Below are 25,131 nucleotides of genomic sequence, written 5' to 3'. Positions count from 1 at the left end.
TGATTTGCAGGCCCATAACTCTGTGTCTACTAGAGATACGGGGATGTCCTTAGGATATGTTATAGTCCAAATTGTCCTTCATCTAACCATACTAAAAACATTGAGCTACGACAAGCAAGGGCCGAGATATTAAGCAAAATGTTCGTCAACTTTGGTATCGTCTCACTTATTTTTATTATGTTACTTATGATTTTTGCACTAAACTTTGGAGGCTCATAACTCTTGTTCTACAAGAGATACTGGGATCTCCTTTGGATATGTTATAGTACTCTTTGCTCCCCATACAAGGATACTTTAAACTTGAGGCTACCTCAATATCGTCGTCAACTTATTTTTTGTCTCACTTATTGTTAGAAGGTTACTTTTGATTTTTGAAAATAAACTTTGCAGGCTCGTAACTCTGGTTCTACCAGAGATACGGGGATGTAAATAATGTGACCTTGACACAAATGTTCGGATAATTATAAAGGTCTTTGCATGTTCCAAGCAAAAAAAAAAAACTTCGCGGTTTCGAGTGAGGCGGATGCGATAACCGCTACACTAAAGATATGTTATTATTTTTAATCGAAAGTACAGGGTCAAGTAATTAAGCAATACGTGAACAAACAAACCCCTCCATAGAAAATGCATTAGACTATACTTTGCAGGCTCGTAACTCTGTTTCTACTGTAGATACGGCGATGTCCTTTGAGTATGTTATATTCCAATTTGTTCCCCATCTAACCATACTAAAAACATTGAGCTACGACAAACAGGGGCCGAGTAATTAATCGTCTGGTTAGCGCGTTCAGCTGTTAACCGAAAGGTTGTTGGTTAGAGCCCACCCGGGATTGGTGTTGTAGGGTCTCAGATGTAGCGTGAAATGTCATCACTTTTCCACAATACCTGAAAAACCTTTAATTTCTGAGTTTCCGTGGCTCAATGGTTAGCGCGTTCGGCTGTTAACCAATAGATTGGTGGTTCGAGCATACCCGGGAGCGGTGTTGTGAGGTCTCTGATGTGACGTAAAAAGTCAGAGTTTTTCCACAATACCTGACGAACATTTAATTTTTGGGCTTCCGTGGCGCAAGGGTTAGCGCGTTCAGCTGTAAACCGAAAGGTTGGTGGTTCGAACCCACCTGGGAGCGGTGTTGTGAGGTCTCTGATGTGGCGTGAAAAGTCAAAGTTTTTCCACAATACCTGACGACCATATCATTTTTGGGCTTCCTTGTGGCAATGGTTAGCGCGCTCAGCTGTTATTCAAAAGGTTGGTGGTTCGAGCCCACCTGGGAGCGGTGTTGTTAGGTATCAGTTGTAACGTAAAAAGTCAGAGTTTTTCCACAATACCTGACGAACATTTAATTTTTGGGCTTCCGTGGCGCAATGGTTTGCGCGTTCAGCTGTTAACCGAAAGGTTCGTGGTTCGAGCCCACCCGGGATAGGTGTTGTGGGGTCTCAGATCTACCGTGAAAAGTCATAACTTTTCCACAATACCTGACAACCATTTAATTTCTGAGCTTCAGTGGCTCAATGGTTGGCGCGTTCGGCTGTTGGCCAATAGGTTGGTGGTTCGAGCCCACCCGGGAGAGGTGTTGTGGGCTCTCGGATGTAGCGTGAAAAGTCATAACTTTTCCACAATACCTAACAACTATTTAATTTCTGAGCTTCCGTGGCTCAATGGTTGGCGCGTTCGGCTGTTGACCAATAGGTTGGTGGTTCGAGCCCAACCGGGAGAGGTGTTGTGGGGTCTCAGATGTAGCGTAGAAAGTCAAAACCTTTCCACAATACGTGACAACCATTTAATTTCTGAGCTTCCGTGGCGCACTGGTTAGCGCGTTCAGCTGTTAACCGAAAGGTTGGTGTTTCGAGCCCACCCGGGAGAGATGTTGTGGGGTCTCAGATGTAGCGTGAAAAGTCATCACTTTTCCACAATATCTGAAAAACATTTCATTTCCGAGTTTCCGTGGCTCAATGGTTAGCGCGTTCGGCTGTAATCCAACAGGTTGGTGGTTCGAGCCCACCCGGGAGCGGTGTTTTGGGATCTCAAATGTAACGTAAAAAGGCAAAGTTTTTCCACAATACCTGTCGACCATTTAATTTTTGGGCTTCCGTGGCGCAATGGTTAGCTCGTTCGGCTGTTAACCGAAAGGTTGGTGGTACGAGCCCATCCGGGAGCGGTGTTGTGAGGTCTCTGATGTAACGTAAAAAGTCAGAGTTTTTCCACAATACCTGACGAACATTTAATTTTTGGGCTTCCGTGGTGCAATGGTTAGCGCGTTCAGCTGTTAACCGAAAGGCTGTTGGTTAGAGCCCACCCGGGATAGGTGTTGTAGGGTCTCAGATGTACCGTGAAAAGTCATAACTTTTCCACAATACCTGACAACCATTTAATTTCTGAGCTTCCGTGGCTCAATGGTTAGCGCGTTCGGCTCTTAACCAACAGGTTGGTGGTTCGAGCCCACCCGGGAGAGGTGTTGTGGGGTCTCAGATGTAGCAAGAAAAGTCATAGCATTTCCACAATACCTGACAACCATTTAATTTCTGAGCTTCCGTGGCTCAATGGTTAGCGCGTTCGGCTGTTAACCAATAGGTTTGTGGTTCGAGCCCAACCGGGAGAGGTGTTGTGGGGTCTCAGATGTAGCGTAAAAAGTCAAAACTTTTCCACAATACGTAACAACCATTTAATTTCTGAGCTTCCGTGGCGCACTGGTTAGCGCGTTCAGCTGTTAACCGAAAGGTTGGTGTTTCGAGCCCACCCGGGAGAGATGTTGTGGGGTCTCAGATGTAGCGTGAAATGTCATAACTTTTCCACAATACCTGACAACCATTTAATTTCTGAGCTTCCGTGGCTCAATGGTTGGCGCGTTCAGCTGTTAACCAATAGATTGGTGGTTCGAGCATACCCGGGAGCGGTGTTGTGAGGTCTCTGATGTGACGTAAAAAGTCAGAGTTTTTCCACAATACCTGACGAACATTTAATTTTTGGGCTTCCGTGGCTCAATGGTTAGCGCGTTTTGCTGTTAACCACTAGGTTGGTGTTTCGAACCCACCCAGGAGCGGTGTTGTGGGGTCTCAGATCTACCGTGAAAAGTCATAACTTTTCCACAATACCTGACAACCATTTAATTTCTGAGCTTCCGTGGCTCAATGGTTGGCGCGTTCAGCTGTTAACCGAAAGGTTGGTGGTTCGAGCCCACCCGGGAGAGATGTTGTGGGGTCTCAGATGTAGCGTGAAAACTCATAACTTTTCCACAATACCTGACGACCATATCATTTTTGGGCTTCCGTGTGGCAATGGTTAGCGCGCTCAGCTGTTATTCAAAAGGTTGATGGTTCGAGCTCACCTGGGAGCGGTGTTGTGAGGTATCAGTTGTAACGTAAAAAGTCAGAGTTTTTCCACAATACCTGACGAACATTTAATTTTTGTGCTTCCGTGGCGCAATGGTTAGCGCGTTCAGCTGTTAAAGGAATAGCGACGTGATTTAAAAATTATCTCAAATCTAAAGAAAACCTTACTATTTTGAGAGTTTAAACTCTTCTGATTCCAAAAATATGCTTGATTAATATTTAAATATGAAGGAAAACACAGAAAAAACACTTTGAAAACTTGAAATTTGGGGGGCAAAAGCAAATTTGCGAAGAAGATTTTTGGCGGGTTTTCTCCTTGCTACGTCACTCACGCCATCTCGCGGAAAAGCCAAACACGTGCGCCCGAGACTCCTGAGTCTACAAATGCCGCGCGAATATGAATAAAATAGGCTTAACACTTAGACTGAGACACTAACAGGCGTCACGTGAGCGACATCTAGAGTGAAAGTTTCTCCTTACTACGTCATCAAGCGAAACAAAATTTTAGCTAGGCCTTTTCCAAACACTAAACTTTGATTGCAATTTTACAAATTTCTACGAAACCAAATACAAAAGTAAACATATCATAATAAAATAGATTTTTCAAGGATTTTTTTAGCATTTTAAGTTTGTGGGTGACGAAAATTATGTCACTAACACTTTAACCAAAAGGTTCGTGGTTCGAGCCCACCCGGGATAGGTGTTGTAGGGTCTCAGATGTACCGTGAAAAGTCATAACTTTTCCACAATACCTGACAACCATTTAATTTCTGAGCTTCCGTGGCTCAATGGTTAGCGCGTTCGGCTCTTAACCAACAGGTTGGTGGTTCGAGCCCACCCGGGAGAGGTGTTGTGGGGTCTCAGATGTAGCGTGAAAAGTCATAACATTTCCACAATACCTGACAACCATTTAATTTCTGAGCTTCCGTGGCTCAATGGTTAGCGCGTTCGGCTGTTAACCAATAGGTTGGTGGTTCGAGCCCACCCGGGAGAGGTGTTGTGGGGTCTCAGATGTAGCGTAAAAAGTCAAAACTTTTCCACAATACGTGACAACCATTTAATTTCTGAGTTTCCGTGGCTCAATGGTTAGCGCGTTCGGCTGTTAACCAATAGGTTGGTGGTTCGAACCCACCCGGGAGCGGTGTTGTAAGGTCTCTGATGTGACGTAAAAAGTCAAAGTTTTTCCACAATACCTGACGACCATATCATTTTTGGACTTCCGTGTGGCAATGGTTAGCGCGCTCAGCTGTTATTCAAAAGGTTGGTGGTTCGAGCCCATCTGGGAGCGGTGTTGTGAGGTATCAGTTGTAACGTAAAAAGTCAGAGTTTTTCCACAACACCTGACGAACATTTAATTTTTGGGCTTCCGTGGCGCAATGGTTTGCGCGTTCAGCTGTTAACCGAAAGGTTCGTGGTTCGAGCCCACCCGGGATAGGTGTTGTGGGGTCTCAGATCTACCGTGAAAAGTCATAACTTTTCCACAATACCTAACAACTATTTAATTTCTGAGCTTCCGTGGCTCAATGGTTGGCGCGTTCAGCTGTTAACCGAAAGGTTGGTGGTTCGAGCCCACACGGGAGAGATGTTGTGGGGTCTCAGATGTAGCGTGAAAAGTCATAACTTTTCCACAATACCTGAAAAACATTTAATTTCTGAGTTTCCGTGGCTCAATGGTTAGCGCGTTCGGCTGTTAACCAATAGGTTGGTGGTTCGAACCCACCCGGGAGCGGTGTTGTGAGGTCTCTGATGTGACGTAAAAAGTCAAAGTTTTTCCAAAATACCTGACGACCATATCATTTTTGGGCTTCCGTGTGGCAATGGTTAGCGCGCTCAGCTGTTATTCAAAAGGTTGATGGTTCGAGCCCACCTGGGAGCGGTGTTGTGAGGTATCAGTTGTAACGTAAAAAGTCAGAGTTTTTCCACAATACCTGACGAACATTTAATTTTTGGGCTTCCGTGGCGCAATGGTTAGCGCGTTCAGCTGTTAACCAAAAGGTTCGTGGTTCGAGCCCACCCGGGATAGGTGTTGTAGGGTCTCAGATCTACCGTGAAAAGTCATAACTTTTCCACAATACCTGACAACCACTTAATTTCTGAGCTTCCGTGGCGCAATGGTTAGCGCGTTCGTCTGTTAACCAATAGGTTGGTGGTTCGAGCCCACCCGGGAGAGGTGTTGTGGGGTCTCAGATGTAGCGTGAAAAGTCATAACTTTTCCACAATACCTGAAAAACATTTAATTTCTGAGCTTCCGTGGCTCAATGGTTGGCGCGTTCGGCTGTTGACCAATAGGTTGGTGGTTCGAGCCCACCCGGAAGAGGTGTTGTGGGGTCTCAGATGTAGCGTAGAAAGTCAAAACCTTTCCACAATACGTGACAACCATTTAATTTCTGAGCTTCCGTGGCGCACTGGTTAGCGCGTTCAGCTGTTAACCGAAAGGTTGGTGTTTCGAGCCCACCCGGGAGAGATGTTGTGGGGTCTCAGATGTAGCGTGAAAAGTCATCACTTTTCCACAATACCTGAAAAACATTTAATTTCTGAGCTTCCGTGGCTCAATGGTTGGCGCGTTCGGCTGTTGACCAATAGGTTGGTGGTTCGAGCCCACCCGGAAGAGGTGTTGTGGGGTCTCAGATGTAGCGTAGAAAGTCAAAACTTTTCCACAATACGTGACAACCATTTAATTTCTGAGCTTCCGTGGCGCACTGGTTAGCGCGTTCAGCTGTTAACCGAAAGGTTGGTGTTTCGAGCCCACCCGGGAGAGATGTTGTGGGGTCTCAGATGTAGCGTGAAAAGTCATCACTTTTCCACAATACCTGAAAAACCTTTAATTTCTGAGTTTCCGTGGCTCAATGGTTAGCGCGTTCGGCTGTTAACCAATAGATTGGTGGTTCGAGCATACCCGAGAGCGGTGTTGTGAGGTCTCTGATGTGACGTAAAAAGTCAGAGTTTTTCCACAATACCTGACGAACATTTCATTTTTGGGCTTCCGTGGCTCAATGGTTAGCGCGTTCAGCTGTTAACCGAAAGGTTGGTGGATCGAGCCCACCCGGGATAGGTGTTGTGGGGTCTCAGATCGACCGTGAAAAGTCATAACTTTTCCACAGTACCTGAAAAACATTTAATTTCTGAGTTTCCGTGGCTCAATGGTTAGCGCGTTCAGCTGTAAACCGAAAGGTTGGTGGTTCGAACCCACCCGGGAGCGGTGTTGTGAGGTCTCTGATGTGGCGTGAAAAGTCAGAGTCTTTCCACAATACCTGACGAACATTTAATTTTTGGGCTTCCGTGGCTCAATGGTTAGCGCGTTCGGCTGTTAACCAACAGGTTGGTGGTTCGAGCCCACCCGGGAGAGGTGTTGTGGGGTCTCAGATGTAGCGTGAAAAGTCATAACATTTCCACAATACCTGACAACCATTTAATTTCTGAGCTTCCGTGGCTCAATGGTTAGCGCGTTCGGCTGTTAACCAATAGGTTGGTGGTTCGAGCCCACCCGGGAGAGGTGTTGTGGGGTCTCAGATGTAGCGTAAAAAGTCAAAACTTTTCCACAATACGTGACAACCATTTAATTTCTGAGTTTCCGTGGCTCAATGGTTAGCGCGTTCGGCTGTTAACCAATAGGTTGGTGGTTCGAACCCACCCGGGAGCGGTGTTGTAAGGTCTCTGATGTGACGTAAAAAGTCGAAGTTTTTCCACAATACCTGACGAACATTTAATTTTTGGGCTTCCGTGGCTCAATGGTTAGCGCGTTCAGCTGTTAACCGAAAGGTTGGTGGATCGAGCCCACCCGGGATAGGTGTTGTGGGGTCTCAGATCGACCGTGAAAAGTCATAACTTTTCCACAATACCTGAAAAACATTTAATTTCTGAGTTTCCGTGGCTCAATGGTTAGCGCGTTCAGCTGTAAACCGAAAGGTTGGTGGTTCGAACCCACCCGGGAGCGGTGTTGTGAGGTCTCTGATGTGGCGTGAAAAGTCAAAGTTTTTCCACAATACCTGACGACCATATCATTTTTGGGCTTCCGTGTGGCAATGGTTAGCGCGCTCAGCTGTTATTCAAAAGGTTGGTGGTTCGAGCCCACCTGGGAGCGGTGTTGTGAGGTATCAGTTGTAACGTAAAAAGTCAGAGTTTTTCCACAATACCTGACGAACATTCAATTTTTGGGCTTCCGTGGCGCAATGGTTTGCGCGTTCAGCTGTTAACCGAAAGGTTCGTGGTTCGAGCCCACCCGGGATAGGAGTTGTGGGGTCTCAGATCTACCGTGAAAAGTCATTACTTTTACACAATACCTGACAACCATTTAATTTCTGAGCTTCAGTGGCTCAATGGTTGGCGCGTTCGGCTGTTGGCCAATAGGTTGGTGGTTCGAGCCCACCCGGGAGAGGTGTTGTGGGGTCTCAGATGTAGCGTGAAAAGTCATAACTTTTCCACAATACCTGAAAAACTTTTAATTTCTGAGTTTCCGTGGCTCAATGGTTAGCGCGTTCGTCTGTTAACCAATAGGTTGGTGGTTCGAGCCCACCCGGGAGAGGTGTTGTAGGTTCTCAGATGTAGCGTGAAAAGTCATAACTTTTCCACAATACCTGAAAAAACATTTAATTTCTGAGTTTCCGTGGCTCAATGGTTAGCGCGTTCGTCTGTTAACCAATTGGTTGGTGGTTCGAGCCCACTCGGGAGAGGTGTTGTGGGGTCTCAGATGTAGCGTGAAAAGTCATAGCTTTTCCACAATACCTGACAGATATTTAATTTCTGAGCTTCCGTGGCTCAATGGTAGGCGCGTTCGGCTGTTAACCAATAGGATGGTGGTTCGAGCCCACCCGGGAGAGGTGTTGTGGGGTCTCAGATGTAGCGTGAAAAGTCATAACTTTTCCACAATACCTGAAAAACATTTCATTTCCGAGTTTCCGTGGCTCAATGGTTAGCGCGTTCGGCTGTAATCCAACAGGTTGGTGGTTCGAGCTCACCCGGGAGCGGTGTTTTGGGATCTCAAATGTAACGTAAAAAGGCAAAGTTTTTCCACAATACCTGTCGACCATTTAATTTTTGGGCTTCCGTGGCGCAATGGTTAGCTCGTTCGGCTGTTAACCGAAAGGTTGGTGGTACGAGCCCATCCGGGAGCGGTGTTGTGAGGTCTCTGATGTAACGTAAAAAGTCAGAGTTTTTCCACAATACCTGACGAACCTTTAATTTTTGGGCTTCCGTGGCGCAATGGTTAGCGCGTTCAGCTGTTAACCGAAAAGTTGTTGGTTAGAGCCCACCCGGGATTGGTGTTGTAGGGTCTCAGATGTAGCGTGAAATGTCATCACTTTTCCACAATACCTGAAAAACCTTTAATTTCTGAGCTTCCGTGGCTCAATGGTTAGCGCGTTCGGCTGTTAACCAATAGGTTGTTGGTTCGAGCCCACCCGGGAGAGGTGTTGTGGGGTCTCAGATGTAGCGTAAAAAGTCAAAACTTTTCCACAATACGTGACAACCATTTAATTTCTGAGTTTCCGTGGCTCAATGGTTAGCGCGTTCGGCTGTTAACCAATAGGTTGGTGGTTCGAACCCACCCGGGAGCGGTGTTGTAAGGTCTCTGATGTGACGTAAAAAGTCGAAGTTTTTCCACAATACCTGACGAACATTTAATTTTTGGGCTTCCGTGGCTCAATGGTTAGCGCGTTCAGCTGTTAACCGAAAGGTTGGTGGATCGAGCCCACCCGGGATAGGTGTTGTGGGGTCTCAGATCGACCGTGAAAAGTCATAACTTTTCCACAATACCTGAAAAACATTTAATTTCTGAGTTTCCGTGGCTCAATGGTTAGCGCGTTCAGCTGTAAACCGAAAGGTTGGTGGTTCGAACCCACCCGGGAGCGGTGTTGTGAGGTCTCTGATGTGGCGTGAAAAGTCAAAGTTTTTCCACAATACCTGACGACCATATCATTTTTGGGCTTCCGTGTGGCAATGGTTAGCGCGCTCAGCTGTTATTCAAAAGGTTGGTGGTTCGAGCCCACCTGGGAGCGGTGTTGTGAGGTATCAGTTGTAACGTAAAAAGTCAGAGTTTTTCCACAATACCTGACGAACATTCAATTTTTGGGCTTCCGTGGCGCAATGGTTTGCGCGTTCAGCTGTTAACCGAAAGGTTCGTGGTTCGAGCCCACCCGGGATAGGAGTTGTGGGGTCTCAGATCTACCGTGAAAAGTCATTACTTTTACACAATACCTGACAACCATTTAATTTCTGAGCTTCAGTGGCTCAATGGTTGGCGCGTTCGGCTGTTGGCCAATAGGTTGGTGGTTCGAGCCCACCCGGGAGAGGTGTTGTGGGGTCTCAGATGTAGCGTGAAAAGTCATAACTTTTCCACAATACCTGAAAAACTTTTAATTTCTGAGTTTCCGTGGCTCAATGGTTAGCGCGTTCGTCTGTTAACCAATAGGTTGGTGGTTCGAGCCCACCCGGGAGAGGTGTTGTAGGTTCTCAGATGTAGCGTGAAAAGTCATAACTTTTCCACAATACCTGAAAAAACATTTAATTTCTGAGTTTCCGTGGCTCAATGGTTAGCGCGTTCGTCTGTTAACCAATTGGTTGGTGGTTCGAGCCCACTCGGGAGAGGTGTTGTGGGGTCTCAGATGTAGCGTGAAAAGTCATAGCTTTTCCACAATACCTGACAGATATTTAATTTCTGAGCTTCCGTGGCTCAATGGTAGGCGCGTTCGGCTGTTAACCAATAGGATGGTGGTTCGAGCCCACCCGGGAGAGGTGTTGTGGGGTCTCAGATGTAGCGTGAAAAGTCATAACTTTTCCACAATACCTGAAAAACATTTCATTTCCGAGTTTCCGTGGCTCAATGGTTAGCGCGTTCGGCTGTAATCCAACAGGTTGGTGGTTCGAGCTCACCCGGGAGCGGTGTTTTGGGATCTCAAATGTAACGTAAAAAGGCAAAGTTTTTCCACAATACCTGTCGACCATTTAATTTTTGGGCTTCCGTGGCGCAATGGTTAGCTCGTTCGGCTGTTAACCGAAAGGTTGGTGGTACGAGCCCATCCGGGAGCGGTGTTGTGAGGTCTCTGATGTAACGTAAAAAGTCAGAGTTTTTCCACAATACCTGACGAACCTTTAATTTTTGGGCTTCCGTGGCGCAATGGTTAGCGCGTTCAGCTGTTAACCGAAAAGTTGTTGGTTAGAGCCCACCCGGGATTGGTGTTGTAGGGTCTCAGATGTAGCGTGAAATGTCATCACTTTTCCACAATACCTGAAAAACCTTTAATTTCTGAGCTTCCGTGGCTCAATGGTTAGCGCGTTCGGCTGTTAACCAATAGGTTGTTGGTTCGAGCCCACCCGGGAGAGGTGTTGTGGGGTCTCAGATGTAGCGTAAAAAGTCAAAACTTTTCCACAATACGTGACAACCATTTAATTTCTGAGTTTCCGTGGCTCAATGGTTAGCGCGTTCGGCTGTTAACCAATAGGTTGGTGGTTCGAACCCACCCGGGAGCGGTGTTGTAAGGTCTCTGATGTGACGTAAAAAGTCGAAGTTTTTCCACAATACCTGACGAACATTTAATTTTTGGGCTTCCGTGGCTCAATGGTTAGCGCGTTCAGCTGTTAACCGAAAGGTTGGTGGATCGAGCCCACCCGGGATAGGTGTTGTGGGGTCTCAGATCGACCGTGAAAAGTCATAACTTTTCCACAATACCTGAAAAACATTTAATTTCTGAGTTTCCGTGGCTCAATGGTTAGCGCGTTCAGCTGTAAACCGAAAGGTTGGTGGTTCGAACCCACCCGGGAGCGGTGTTGTGAGGTCTCTGATGTGGCGTGAAAAGTCAAAGTTTTTCCACAATACCTGACGACCATATCATTTTTGGGCTTCCGTGTGGCAATGGTTAGCGCGTTCGTCTGTTAACCAATAGGTTGGTGGTTCGAGCCCACCCGGGAGAGGTGTTGTAGGTTCTCAGATGTAGCGTGAAAAGTCATAACTTTTCCACAATACCTGAAAAAACATTTAATTTCTGAGTTTCCGTGGCTCAATGGTTAGCGCGTTCGTCTGTTAACCAATTGGTTGGTGGTTCGAGCCCACTCGGGAGAGGTGTTGTGGGGTCTCAGATGTAGCGTGAAAAGTCATAGCTTTTCCACAATACCTGACAGATATTTAATTTCTGAGCTTCCGTGGCTCAATGGTAGGCGCGTTCGGCTGTTAACCAATAGGATGGTGGTTCGAGCCCACCCGGGAGAGGTGTTGTGGGGTCTCAGATGTAGCGTGAAAAGTCATAACTTTTCCACAATACCTGAAAAACATTTCATTTCCGAGTTTCCGTGGCTCAATGGTTAGCGCGTTCGGCTGTAATCCAACAGGTTGGTGGTTCGAGCCCACCCGGGAGCGGTGTTTTGGGATCTCAAATGTAACGTAAAAAGGCAAAGTTTTTCCACAATACCTGTCGACCATTTAATTTTTGGGCTTCCGTGGCGCAATGGTTAGCTCGTTCGGCTGTTAACCGAAAGGTTGGTGGTACGAGCCCATCCGGGAGCGGTGTTGTGAGGTCTCTGATGTAACGTAAAAAGTCAGAGTTTTTCCACAATACCTGACGAACCTTTAATTTTTGGGCTTCCGTGGCGCAATGGTTAGCGCGTTCAGCTGTTAACCGAAAAGTTGTTGGTTAGAGCCCACCCGGGATTGGTGTTGTAGGGTCTCAGATGTAGCGTGAAATGTCATCACTTTTCCACAATACCTGAAAAACCTTTAATTTCTGAGTTTCCGTGGCTCAATGGTTAGCGCGTTCGGCTGTTGACCAATAGGTTGGTGGTTCGAGCCCACCCGGGAGAGGTGTTGTGGGGTCTCAGATGTAGCGTAGAAAGTCAAAACTTTTCCACAATACGTGACAACCATTTAATTTCTGAGCTTCCTTGGCGCACTGGTTAGCGCGTTCAGCTGTTAACCGAAAGGTTGGTGTTTCGAGCCCACCCGGGAGAGATGTTGTGGGGTCTCAGATGTAGCGTGAAAAGTCATAACTTTTCCACAATACCTGAAAAACATTTCATTTCCGAGTTTCCGTGGCTCAATGGTTAGCGCGTTCGGCTGTAATCCAACAGGTTGGTGGTTCGAGCCCACCCGGGAGCGGTGTTTTGGGATCTCCGATGTGGCGTGAAAAGTCAAAGTTTTTCCACAATACCTGACGACCATATCATTTTTGGGCTTCCGTGTGGCAATGGTTAGCGCGCTCAGCTGTTATTCAAAAGGTTGGTGGTTCGAGCCCACCTGGGAGCGGTGTTGTGAGGTATCAGTTGTAACGTAAAAAGTCAGAGTTTTTCCACAATACCTGACGAACATTCAATTTTTGGGCTTCCGTGGCGCAATGGTTTGCGCGTTCAGCTGTTAACCGAAAGGTTCGTGGTTCGAGCCCACCCGGGATAGGTGTTGTGGGGTCTCAGATCTGCCGTGAAAAGTCATAACTTTTACACAATACCTGACAACCATTTAATTTCTGAGCTTCAGTGGCTCAATGGTTGGCGCGTTCGGCTGTTGGCCAATAGGTTGGTGGTTCGAGCCCACCCGGGAGAGGTGTTGTGGGGTCTCAGATGTAGCGTGAAAAGTCATAACTTTTCCACAATACCTGAAAAACTTTTAATTTCTGAGTTTCCGTGGCTCAATGGTTAGCGCGTTCGTCTGTTAACCAATAGGTTGGTGGTTCGAGCCCACCCGGGAGAGGTGTTGTAGGTTCTCATATGTAGCGTGAAAAGTCATAACTTTTCCACAATACCTGAAAAAACATTTTATTTCTGAGTTTCCGTGGCTCAATGGTTAGCGCGTTCGTCTGTTAACTAATTGGTTGGTGGTTCGAGCCCACCCGGGAGAGGTGTTGTGGGGTCTCAGATGTAGCGTGAAAAGTCATAACTTTTCCACAATACCTGAAAAACATTTCATTTCCGAGTTTCCGTGGCTCAATGGTTAGCGCGTTCGGCTGTAATCCAACAGGTTGGTGGTTCGAGCCCACCCGGGAGCGGTGTTTTGGGATCTCCGATGTGGCGTGAAAAGTCAAAGTTTTTCCACAATACCTGACGACCATATCATTTTTGGGCTTCCGTGTGGCAATGGTTAGCGCGCTCAGCTGTTATTCAAAAGGTTGGTGGTTCGAGCCCACCTGGGAGCGGTGTTGTGAGGTATCAGTTGTAACGTAAAAAGTCAGAGTTTTTCCACAATACCTGACGAACATTCAATTTTTGGGCTTCCGTGGCGCAATGGTTTGCGCGTTCAGCTGTTAACCGAAAGGTTCGTGGTTCGAGCCCACCCGGGATAGGTGTTGTGGGGTCTCAGATCTGCCGTGAAAAGTCATAACTTTTACACAATACCTGACAACCATTTAATTTCTGAGCTTCAGTGGCTCAATGGTTGGCGCGTTCGGCTGTTGGCCAATAGGTTGGTGGTTCGAGCCCACCCGGGAGAGGTGTTGTAGGTTCTCATATGTAGCGTGAAAAGTCATAACTTTTCCACAATACCTGAAAAAACATTTAATTTCTGAGTTTCCGTGGCTCAATGGTTAGCGCGTTCGTCTGTTAACCAATTGGTTGGTGGTTCGAGCCCACTCGGGAGAGGTGTTGTGGGGTCTCAGATGTAGCGTGAAAAGTCATAGCTTTTCCACAATACCTGACAGATATTTAATTTCTGAGCTTCCGTGGCTCAATGGTAGGCGCGTTCGGCTGTTAACCAATAGGATGGTGGTTCGAGCCCACCCGGGAGAGGTGTTGTGGGGTCTCAGATGTAGCGTGAAAAGTCATAACTTTTCCACAATACCTGAAAAACATTTCATTTCCGAGTTTCCGTGGCTCAATGGTTAGCGCGTTCGGCTGTAATCCAACAGGTTGGTGGTTCGAGCTCACCCGGGAGCGGTGTTTTGGGATCTCAAATGTAACGTAAAAAGGCAAAGTTTTTCCACAATACCTGTCGACCATTTAATTTTTGGGCTTCCGTGGCGCAATGGTTAGCTCGTTCGGCTGTTAACCGAAAGGTTGGTGGTACGAGCCCATCCGGGAGCGGTGTTGTGAGGTCTCTGATGTAACGTAAAAAGTCAGAGTTTTTCCACAATACCTGACGAACCTTTAATTTTTGGGCTTCCGTGGCGCAATGGTTAGCGCGTTCAGCTGTTAACCGAAAAGTTGTTGGTTAGAGCCCACCCGGGATTGGTGTTGTAGGGTCTCAGATGTAGCGTGAAATGTCATCACTTTTCCACAATACCTGAAAAACCTTTAATTTCTGAGCTTCCGTGGCTCAATGGTTAGCGCGTTCGGCTGTTAACCAATAGGTTGTTGGTTCGAGCCCACCCGGGAGAGGTGTTGTGGGGTCTCAGATGTAGCGTAAAAAGTCAAAACTTTTCCACAATACGTGACAACCATTTAATTTCTGAGTTTCCGTGGCTCAATGGTTAGCGCGTTCGGCTGTTAACCAATAGGTTGGTGGTTCGAACCCACCCGGGAGCGGTGTTGTAAGGTCTCTGATGTGACGTAAAAAGTCGAAGTTTTTCCACAATACCTGACGAACATTTAATTTTTGGGCTTCCGTGGCTCAATGGTTAGCGCGTTCAGCTGTTAACCGAAAGGTTGGTGGATCGAGCCCACCCGGGATAGGTGTTGTGGGGTCTCAGATCGACCGTGAAAAGTCATAACTTTTCCACAATACCTGAAAAACATTTAATTTCTGAGTTTCCGTGGCTCAATGGTTAGCGCGTTCAGCTGTAAACCGAAAGGTTGGTGGTTCGAACCCACCCGGGAGCGGTGTTGTGAGGTCTCTGATGTGGCGTGAAAAGTCAAAGTTTTTCCACAATACCTGACGACCATATCATTTTTGGGCTTCCGTGTGGCAATGGTTAGCGCGCTCAGCTGTTATTCAAAAGGTTGGTGGTTCGAGCCCACCTGGGAGCGGTGTTGTGAGGTATCAGTTGTAACGTAAAAAGTCAGAGTTTTTCCACAATACCTGACGAACATTCAATTTTTGGGCTTCCGTGGCGCAATGGTTTGCGCGTTCAGCTGTTAACCGAAAGGTTCGTGGTTCGAGCCCACCCGGGATAGGAGTTGTGGGGTCTCAGATCTACCGTGAAAAGTCATTACTTTTACACAATACCTGACAACCATTTAATTTCTGAGCTTCAGTGGCTCAATGGTTGGCGCGTTCGGCTGTTGGCCAATAGGTTGGTGGTTCGAGCCCACCCGGGAGAGGTGTTGTGGGGTCTCAGATGTAGCGTGAAAAGTCATAACTTTTCCACAATACCTGAAAAACTTTTAATTTCTGAGTTTCCGTGGCTCAATGGTTAGCGCGTTCGTCTGTTAACCAATAGGTTGGTGGTTCGAGCCCACCCGGGAGAGGTGTTGTAGGTTCTCAGATGTAGCGTGAAAAGTCATAACTTTTCCACAATACCTGAAAAAACATTTAATTTCTGAGTTTCCGTGGCTCAATGGTTAGCGCGTTCGTCTGTTAACCAATTGGTTGGTGGTTCGAGCCCACTCGGGAGAGGTGTTGTGGGGTCTCAGATGTAGCGTGAAAAGTCATAGCTTTTCCACAATACCTGACAGATATTTAATTTCTGAGCTTCCGTGGCTCAATGGTAGGCGCGTTCGGCTGTTAACCAATAGGATGGTGGTTCGAGCCCACCCGGGAGAGGTGTTGTGGGGTCTCAGATGTAGCGTGAAAAGTCATAACTTTTCCACAATACCTGAAAAACATTTCATTTCCGAGTTTCCGTGGCTCAATGGTTAGCGCGTTCGGCTGTAATCCAACAGGTTGGTGGTTCGAGCTCACCCGGGAGCGGTGTTTTGGGATCTCAAATGTAACGTAAAAAGGCAAAGTTTTTCCACAATACCTGTCGACCATTTAATTTTTGGGCTTCCGTGGCGCAATGGTTAGCTCGTTCGGCTGTTAACCGAAAGGTTGGTGGTACGAGCCCATCCGGGAGCGGTGTTGTGAGGTCTCTGATGTAACGTAAAAAGTCAGAGTTTTTCCACAATACCTGACGAACCTTTAATTTTTGGGCTTCCGTGGCGCAATGGTTAGCGCGTTCAGCTGTTAACCGAAAAGTTGTTGGTTAGAGCCCACCCGGGATTGGTGTTGTAGGGTCTCAGATGTAGCGTGAAATGTCATCACTTTTCCACAATACCTGAAAAACCTTTAATTTCTGAGCTTCCGTGGCTCAATGGTTAGCGCGTTCGGCTGTTAACCAATAGGTTGTTGGTTCGAGCCCACCCGGGAGAGGTGTTGTGGGGTCTCAGATGTAGCGTAAAAAGTCAAAACTTTTCCACAATACGTGACAACCATTTAATTTCTGAGTTTCCGTGGCTCAATGGTTAGCGCGTTCGGCTGTTAACCAATAGGTTGGTGGTTCGAACCCACCCGGGAGCGGTGTTGTAAGGTCTCTGATGTGACGTAAAAAGTCGAAGTTTTTCCACAATACCTGACGAACATTTAATTTTTGGGCTTCCGTGGCTCAATGGTTAGCGCGTTCAGCTGTTAACCGAAAGGTTGGTGGATCGAGCCCACCCGGGATAGGTGTTGTGGGGTCTCAGATCGACCGTGAAAAGTCATAACTTTTCCACAATACCTGAAAAACATTTAATTTCTGAGTTTCCGTGGCTCAATGGTTAGCGCGTTCAGCTGTAAACCGAAAGGTTGGTGGTTCGAACCCACCCGGGAGCGGTGTTGTGAGGTCTCTGATGTGGCGTGAAAAGTCAAAGTTTTTCCACAATACCTGACGACCATATCATTTTTGGGCTTCCGTGTGGCAATGGTTAGCGCGTTCGTCTGTTAACCAATAGGTTGGTGGTTCGAGCCCACCCGGGAGAGGTGTTGTAGGTTCTCAGATGTAGCGTGAAAAGTCATAACTTTTCCACAATACCTGAAAAAACATTTAATTTCTGAGTTTCCGTGGCTCAATGGTTAGCGCGTTCGTCTGTTAACCAATTGGTTGGTGGTTCGAGCCCACTCGGGAGAGGTGTTGTGGGGTCTCAGATGTAGCGTGAAAAGTCATAGCTTTTCCACAATACCTGACAGATATTTAATTTCTGAGCTTCCGTGGCTCAATGGTAGGCGCGTTCGGCTGTTAACCAATAGGATGGTGGTTCGAGCCCACCCGGGAGAGGTGTTGTGGGGTCTCAGATGTAGCGTGAAAAGTCATAACTTTTCCACAATACCTGAAAAACATTTCATTTCCGAGTTTCCGTGGCTCAATGGTTAGCGCGTTCGGCTGTAATCCAACAGGTTGGTGGTTCGAGCCCACCCGGGAGCGGTGTTTTGGGATCTCAAATGTAACGTAAAAAGGCAAAGTTTTTCCACAATACCTGTCGACCATTTAATTTTTGGGCTTCCGTGGCGCAATGGTTAGCTCGTTCGGCTGTTAACCGAAAGGTTGGTGGTACGAGCCCATCCGGGAGCGGTGTTGTGAGGTCTCTGATGTAACGTAAAAAGTCAGAGTTTTTCCACAATACCTGACGAACCTTTAATTTTTGGGCTTCCGTGGCGCAATGGTTAGCGCGTTCAGCTGTTAACCGAAAAGTTGTTGGTTAGAGCCCACCCGGGATTGGTGTTGTAGGGTCTCAGATGTAGCGTGAAATGTCATCACTTTTCCACAATACCTGAAAAACCTTTAATTTCTGAGTTTCCGTGGCTCAATGGTTAGCGCGTTCGGCTGTTGACCAATAGGTTGGTGGTTCGAGCCCACCCGGGAGAGGTGTTGTGGGGTCTCAGATGTAGCGTAGAAAGTCAAAACTTTTCCACAATACGTGACAACCATTTAATTTCTGAGCTTCCTTGGCGCACTGGTTAGCGCGTTCAGCTGTTAACCGAAAGGTTGGTGTTTCGAGCCCACCCGGGAGAGATGTTGTGGGGTCTCAGATGTAGCGTGAAAAGTCATAACTTTTCCACAATACCTGAAAAACATTTCATTTCCGAGTTTCCGTGGCTCAATGGTTAGCGCGTTCGGCTGTAATCCAACAGGTTGGTGGTTCGAGCCCACCCGGGAGCGGTGTTTTGGGATCTCCGATGTGGCGTGAAAAGTCAAAGTTTTTCCACAATACCTGACGACCATATCATTTTTGGGCTTCCGTGTGGCAATGGTTAGCGCGCTCAGCTGTTATTCAAAAGGTTGGTGGTTCGAGCCCACCTGGGAGCGGTGTTGTGAGGTATCAGTTGTAACGTAAAAAGTCAGAGTTTTTCCACAATACCTGACGAACATTCAATTTTTGGGCTTCCGTGGCGCAATGGTTTGCGCGTTCAGCTGTTAACCGAAAGGTTCGTGGTTCGAGCCCACCCGGGATAGGTGTTGTGGGGTCTCAGATCTGCCGTGAAAAGTCATAACTTTTACACAATACCTGACAACCATTTAATTTCTGAGCTTCAGTGGCTCAATGGTTGGCGCGTTCGGCTGTTGGCCAATAGGTTGGTGGTTCGAGCCCACCCGGGAGAGGTGTTGTGGGGTCTCAGATGTAGCGTGAAAAGTCATAACTTTTCCACAATACCTGAAAAACTTTTAATTTCTGAGTTTCCGTGGCTCAATGGTTAGCGCGTTCGTCTGTTAACCAATAGGTTGGTGGTTCGAGCCCACCCGGGAGAGGTGTTGTAGGTTCTCATATGTAGCGTGAAAAGTCATAACTTTTCCACAATACCTGAAAAAACATTTTATTTCTGAGTTTCCGTGGCTCAATGGTTAGCGCGTTCGTCTGTTAACTAATTGGTTGGTGGTTCGAGCCCACCCGGGAGAGGTGTTGTGGGGTCTCAGATGTAGCGTGAAAAGTCATAACTTTTCCACAATACCTGAAAAACATTTCATTTCCGAGTTTCCGTGGCTCAATGGTTAGCGCGTTCGGCTGTAATCCAACAGGTTGGTGGTTCGAGCCCACCCGGGAGCGGTGTTTTGGGATCTCCGATGTGGCGTGAAAAGTCAAAGTTTTTCCACAATACCTGACGACCATATCATTTTTGGGCTTCCGTGTGGCAATGGTTAGCGCGCTCAGCTGTTATTCAAAAGGTTGGTGGTTCGAGCCCACCTGGGAGCGGTGTTGTGAGGTATCAGTTGTAACGTAAAAAGTCAGAGTTTTTCCACAATACCTGACGAACATTCAATTTTTGGGCTTCCGTGGCGCAATGGTTTGCGCGTTCAGCTGTTAACCGAAAGGTTCGTGGTTCGAGCCCACCCGGGATAGGTGTTGTGGGGTCTCAGATCTGCCGTGAAAAGTCATAACTTTTACACAATACCTGACAACCATTTAATTTCTGAGCTTCAGTGGCTCAATGGTTGGCGCGTTCGGCTGTTGGCCAATAGGTTGGTGGTTCGAGCCCACCCGGGAGAGGTGTTGTGGGGTCTCAGATGTAGCGTGAAAAGTCATAACTTTTCCACAATACCTGAAAAACTTTTAATTTCTGAGTTTCCGTGGCTCAATGGTTAGCGCGTTCGTCTGTTAACCAATAGGTTGGTGGTTCGAGCCCACCCGGGAGAGGTGTTGTAGGTTCTCATATGTAGCGTGAAAAGTCATAACTTTTCCACAATACCTGAAAAAACATTTTATTTCTGAGTTTCCGTGGCTCAATGGTTAGCGCGTTCGTCTGTTAACTAATTGGTTGGTGGTTCGAGCCCACCCGGGAGAGGTGATGTGGGGTCTCAGATGTAGCGTGAAAAGTCATAACTTTTCCACAATACCTGAAAAACATTTCATTTCCGAGTTTCCGTGGCTCAATGGTTAGCGCGTTCGGCTGTAATCCAACAGGTTGGTGGTTCGAGCCCACCCGGGAGCGGTGTTTTGGGATCTCAAATGTAACGTAAAAAGGCAAAGTTTTTCCACAATACCTGTCGACCATTTAATTTTTGGGCTTCCGTGGCGCAATGGTTAGCTCGTTCGGCTGTTAACCGAAAGGTTGGTGGTACGAGCCCATCCGGGAGCGGTGTTGTGAGGTCTCTGATGTAACGTAAAAAGTCAGAGTTTTTCCACAATACCTGACGAACATTTAATTTTTGGGCTTCCGTGGCGCAATGGTTAGCGCGTTCAGCTGTTAACCGAAAGGTTGTTGGTTAGAGCCCACCCGGGATTGGTGTTGTAGGGTCTCAGATGTAGCGTGAAATGTCATCACTTTTCCACAATACCTGAAAAACCTTTAATTTCTGAGTTTCCGTGGCTCAATGGTTAGCGCGTTCGGCTGTTAACCAATAGATTGGTGGTTCGAGCATACCCGGGAGCGGTGTTGTGAGGTCTCTGATGTGACGTAAAAAGTCAGAGTTTTTCCACAATACCTGACGAACATTTAATTTTTGGGCTTCCGTGGCGCAATGGTTAGCGCGTTCAGCTGTAAACCGAAAGGTTGGTGGTTCGAACCCACCCGGGAGCGGTGTTGTGAGGTCTCTGATGTGGCGTGAAAAGTCAAAGTTTTTCCACAATACCTGACGACCATATCATTTTTGGGCTTCCGTGTGGCAATGGTTAGCGCGCTCAGCTGTTATTCAAAAGGTTGGTGGTTCGAGCCCACCTGGGAGCGGTGTTGTTAGGTATCAGTTGTAACGTAAAAAGTCAGAGTTTTTCCACAATACCTGACGAACATTTAATTTTTGGGCTTCCGTGGCGCAATGGTTTGCGCGTTCAGCTGTTAACCGAAAGGTTCGTGGTTCGAGCCCACCCGGGATAGGTGTTGTGGGGTCTCAGATCTACCGTGAAAAGTCATAACTTTTCCACAATACCTGACAACCATTTAATTTCTGAGCTTCAGTGGCTCAATGGTTGGCGCGTTCGGCTGTTGGCCAATAGGTTGGTGGTTCGAGCCCACCCGGGAGAGGTGTTGTGGGGTCTCAGATGTAGCGTGAAAAGTCATAACTTTTCCACAATACCTGAAAAACATTTAATTTCTGAGTTTCCGTGGCTCAATGGTTAGCGCGTTCGGCTGTAATCCAACAGGTTGGTGGTTCGAGCCCACCCGGGAGCGGTGTTTTGGGATCTCAAATGTAACGTAAAAAGGCAAAGTTTTTCCACAATACGTGACAACCATTTAATTTCTGAGCTTCCGTGGCTCAATGGTTGGCGCGTTCGGCTGTTGACCAATAGGTTGGTGGTTCGAGCCCACCCGGGAGAGGTGTTGTGGGGTCTCAGATGTAGCGTGAAAAGTCATAACTTTTCCACAAAACCTAACAACTATTTAATTTCTGAGCGTCCGTGGCTCAATGGTTGGCGCGTTCGGCTGTTGACCAATAGGTTGGTGGTTCGAGCCCACCCGGGAGAGGTGTTGTGGGGTCTCAGATGTAGCGTAGAAAGTCAAAACTTTTCCACAATACGTGACAACCATTTAATTTCTGAGCTTCCGTGGCTCAATGGTTGGCGCGTTCGGCTGTTGACCAATAGGTTGGTGGTTCGAGCCCACCCGGGAGAGGTGTTGTGGGGTCTCAGATGTAGCGTAGAAAGTCAAAACTTTTCCACAATACGTGACAACCATTTAATTTCTGAGCTTCCTTGGCGCACTGGTTAGCGCGTTCAGCTGTTAACCGAAAGGTTGGTGTTTCGAGCCCACCCGGGAGAGATGTTGTGGGGTCTCAGATGTAGCGTGAAAAGTCATAACTTTTCCACAATACCTGAAAAACATTTCATTTCCGAGTTTCCGTGGCTCAATGGTTAGCGCGTTCGGCTGTAATCCAACAGGTTGGTGGTTCGAGCCCACCCGGGAGCGGTGTTTTGGGATCTCAAATGTAACGTAAAAAGGCAAAGTTTTTCCACAATACCTGTCGACCATTTAATTTTTGGGCTTCCGTGGCGCAATGGTTAGCTCGTTCGGCTGTTAACCGAAAGGTTGGTGGTACGAGCACATCCGGGAGCGGTGTTGTGAGGTCTCTGATGTAACGTAAAAAGTCAGAGTTTTTCCACAATACCTGACGAACATTTAATTTTTGGGCTTCCGTGGTGCAATGGTTAGCGCGTTCGGCTGTTAACCAATAGGTTTGTGGTTCGAGCCCAACCGGGAGAGGTGTTGTGGGGTCTCAGATGTAGCGTAAAAAGTCAAAACTTTTCCACAATACGTGACAACTATTTAATTTCTGAGTGTCCGTGGCCCAATGGTTAGCGCGTTCGGCTGTTAACCAATAGGTTGGTGGTTCGAACCCACCCGGGAGCGGTGTTGTGAGGTCTCTGATGTGACGTAAAAAGTCAAAGTTTTTCCACAATACCTGACGACCATTTAATTTTTGGGCTTCCGTGGCGCAATGGTTTTCTCGTTCAGCTGTTAACCGAAAGGTTCGTGGTTCGAGCTCACCCGGGATAGGTGTTGTGGGGTCTCAGATCTACCGTGAAAAGTCATAACTTTTCCACAATACCTAATAACTATTTAATTTCTGAGCTTCCGTGGCTCAATGGTTGGCGCGTTCAGCTGTTAACCGAAAGGTTGGTGGTTCGAGCCCACACGGGAGAGATGTTGTGGGGTCTCAGATGTAGCGTGAAAAGTCATAACGTTTCCACAATACCTGAAAAACATTTAATTTCTGAGTTTCCGTGGCTCAATGGTTAGCGCGTTCGGCTGTTAACCAATAGGTTGGTGGTTCGAACCCACCCGGGAGTGGTGTTGTGAGGTCTCTGATGTGACGTAAAAAGTCAAAGTTTTTCCAAAATACCTGACGACCATATCATTTCTGAGCTTCCGTGGCGCAATGGTTAGCGCGTTCGTCTGTTAACCAATAGGTTTGTGGTTCGAGCCCAACCGGGAGAGGTGTTGTGGGGTCTCAGATGTAGCGTAAAAAGTCAAAACTTTTCCACAATACGTGACAACTATTTAATTTCTGAGTGTCCGTGGCCCAATGGTTAGCGCGTTCGGCTGTTAACCAATAGGTTGGTGGTTCGAACCCACCCGGGAGCGGTGTTGTGAGGTCTCTGATGTGACGTAAAAAGTCAAAGTTTTTCCACAATACCTGACGACCATTTAATTTTTGGGCTTCCGTGGCGCAATGGTTTTCTCGTTCAGCTGTTAACCGAAAGGTTCGTGGTTCGAGCTCACCCGGGATAGGTGTTGTGGGGTCTCAGATCTACCGTGAAAAGTCATAACTTTTCCACAATACCTAATAACTATTTAATTTCTGAGCTTCCGTGGCTCAATGGTTGGCGCGTTCAGCTGTTAACCGAAAGGTTGGTGGTTCGAGCCCACACGGGAGAGATGTTGTGGGGTCTCAGATGTAGCGTGAAAAGTCATAACGTTTCCACAATACCTGAAAAACATTTAATTTCTGAGTTTCCGTGGCTCAATGGTTAGCGCGTTCGGCTGTTAACCAATAGGTTGGTGGTTCGAACCCACCCGGGAGTGGTGTTGTGAGGTCTCTGATGTGACGTAAAAAGTCAAAGTTTTTCCAAAATACCTGACGACCATATCATTTCTGAGCTTCCGTGGCGCAATGGTTAGCGCGTTCGTCTGTTAACCAATAGGTTGGTGGTTCGAGCCCACCCGGGAGAGGTGTTGTGGGGTCTCAGATGTAGCGTGAAAAGTCATAACTTTTCCACAATACCTAACAACTATTTAACTTCTGAGCTTCCGTGGCTCAATGGTTGGCGCGTTCGGCTGTTGACCAATAGGTTGGTGGTTCGAGCCCACCCGGGAGAGGTGTTGTGGGGTCTCAGATGTAGCGTAGAAAGTCAAAACTTTTCCACAATACGTGACAACCATTTAATTTCTGAGCTTCCGTGGCGCACTGGTTAGCGCGTTCAGCTGTTAACCGAAAGGTTGGTGTTTCGAGCCCACCCGGGAGAGATGTTGTGGGGTCTCAGATGTAGCGTGAAAAGTCATAACTTTTCCACAATACCTGAAAAACATTTCATTTCCGAGTTTCCGTGGCTCAATGGTTAGCGCGTTCGGCTGTAATCCAACAGGTTGGTGGTTCGAGCAAACCCGGGAGCGGTGTTTTGGGATCTCAAATGTAACGTAAAAAGTCAGAGTTTTTCCACAATACCTGACGAACATTTAATTTCTGAGCTTCCGTGGCTCAATGGTTAGCGCGTTCGGCTGTTAACCAATAGGTTTGTGGTTCGAGCCCAACCGGGAGAGGTGTTGTGGGGTCTCAGATGTAGCGTAAAAAGTCAAAACTTTTCCACAATACGTGACAACTATTTAATGTCTGAGTTTCCGTGGCTCAATGGTTAGCGCGTTCGGCTGTTAACCAATAGGTTGGTGGTTCGAACCCACCCGGGAGCGGTGTTGTGAGGTCTCTGATATGACGTAAAAAGTCAAAGTTTTTCCACAATACCTGACGACCATTTAATTTTTGGGCTTCCGTGGCGCAATGGTTTGCGCGTTCAGCTGTTAACCGAAAGGTTCGTGGTTCGAGCCCACCCGGGATAGGTGTTGTGGGGTCTCAGATCTACCGTGAAAAGTCATAACTTTTCCACAATACCTAACAACTATTTAATTTCTGAGCTTCCGTGGCTCAATGGTTGGCGCGTTCAGCTGTTAACCGAAAGGTTGGTGGTTCGAGCCCACACGGGAGAGATGTTGTGGGGTCTCAGATGTAGCGTGAAAAGTCATAACGTTTCCACAATACCTGAAAAACATTTAATTTCTGAGTTTCCGTGGCTCAATGGTTAGCGCGTTCGGCTGTTAACCAATAGATTGGTGGTTCGAGCATACCCGGGAGCGGTGTTGTGAGGTCTCTGATGTGACGTAAAAAGTCAGAGTTTTTCCACAATACCTGACGAACATTTAATTTTTGGGCTTCCGTGGCTCAATGGTTAGCGCGTTCAGCTGTTAACCGAAAGGTTGGTGGATCGAGCCCACCCGGGATAGGTGTTGTGGGGTCTCAGATCGACCGTGAAAAGTCATAACTTTTCCACAATACATGACAATTATTTAATTTCTGA

General features: G+C 47.2%; 8 non-coding genes across 8 annotated transcripts; all 8 read left to right on the top strand.

The window, feature by feature from the left end:
• The first annotated feature begins 1,054 nt into the window (after nucleotides 1-1,054).
• Nucleotides 1,055-1,127, top strand: TRNAY-GUA (transfer RNA tyrosine (anticodon GUA)). The gene has a single exon. It is a non-coding gene; the product is annotated as a tRNA-Tyr (tRNA).
• A 5,326-nt stretch (nucleotides 1,128-6,453) lies between these two features.
• Nucleotides 6,454-6,526, top strand: TRNAY-GUA (transfer RNA tyrosine (anticodon GUA)). Its single transcript has one exon. It is a non-coding gene; the product is annotated as a tRNA-Tyr (tRNA).
• A 662-nt stretch (nucleotides 6,527-7,188) lies between these two features.
• Nucleotides 7,189-7,261, top strand: TRNAY-GUA (transfer RNA tyrosine (anticodon GUA)). The gene has a single exon. It is a non-coding gene; the product is annotated as a tRNA-Tyr (tRNA).
• Nucleotides 7,262-9,100: 1,839 nt separating this feature from the next.
• TRNAY-GUA (transfer RNA tyrosine (anticodon GUA)) lies at nucleotides 9,101-9,173 on the top strand. Its single transcript has one exon. It is a non-coding gene; the product is annotated as a tRNA-Tyr (tRNA).
• A 1,839-nt stretch (nucleotides 9,174-11,012) lies between these two features.
• TRNAY-GUA (transfer RNA tyrosine (anticodon GUA)) lies at nucleotides 11,013-11,085 on the top strand. Its single transcript has one exon. It is a non-coding gene; the product is annotated as a tRNA-Tyr (tRNA).
• Nucleotides 11,086-14,984: 3,899 nt separating this feature from the next.
• TRNAY-GUA (transfer RNA tyrosine (anticodon GUA)) lies at nucleotides 14,985-15,057 on the top strand. Its single transcript has one exon. It is a non-coding gene; the product is annotated as a tRNA-Tyr (tRNA).
• Nucleotides 15,058-16,896: 1,839 nt separating this feature from the next.
• TRNAY-GUA (transfer RNA tyrosine (anticodon GUA)) lies at nucleotides 16,897-16,969 on the top strand. Its single transcript has one exon. It is a non-coding gene; the product is annotated as a tRNA-Tyr (tRNA).
• A 3,605-nt stretch (nucleotides 16,970-20,574) lies between these two features.
• On the top strand, nucleotides 20,575-20,647 carry TRNAY-GUA (transfer RNA tyrosine (anticodon GUA)). The gene has a single exon. It is a non-coding gene; the product is annotated as a tRNA-Tyr (tRNA).
• The last annotated feature ends 4,484 nt before the right edge of the window (nucleotides 20,648-25,131 follow it).

This window comes from Phalangium opilio, unplaced genomic scaffold (genome assembly GCF_054372755.1).
Source record: "Phalangium opilio isolate 3A_F unplaced genomic scaffold, DU_Popi_V2 ptg000019l_1, whole genome shotgun sequence".
NCBI lineage: Eukaryota > Metazoa > Arthropoda > Arachnida > Opiliones > Phalangiidae > Phalangium > Phalangium opilio.
The sequence above is the reverse complement of the archived record's forward strand: the minus strand, read 5'-3'. Positions and strand labels throughout refer to the sequence as shown.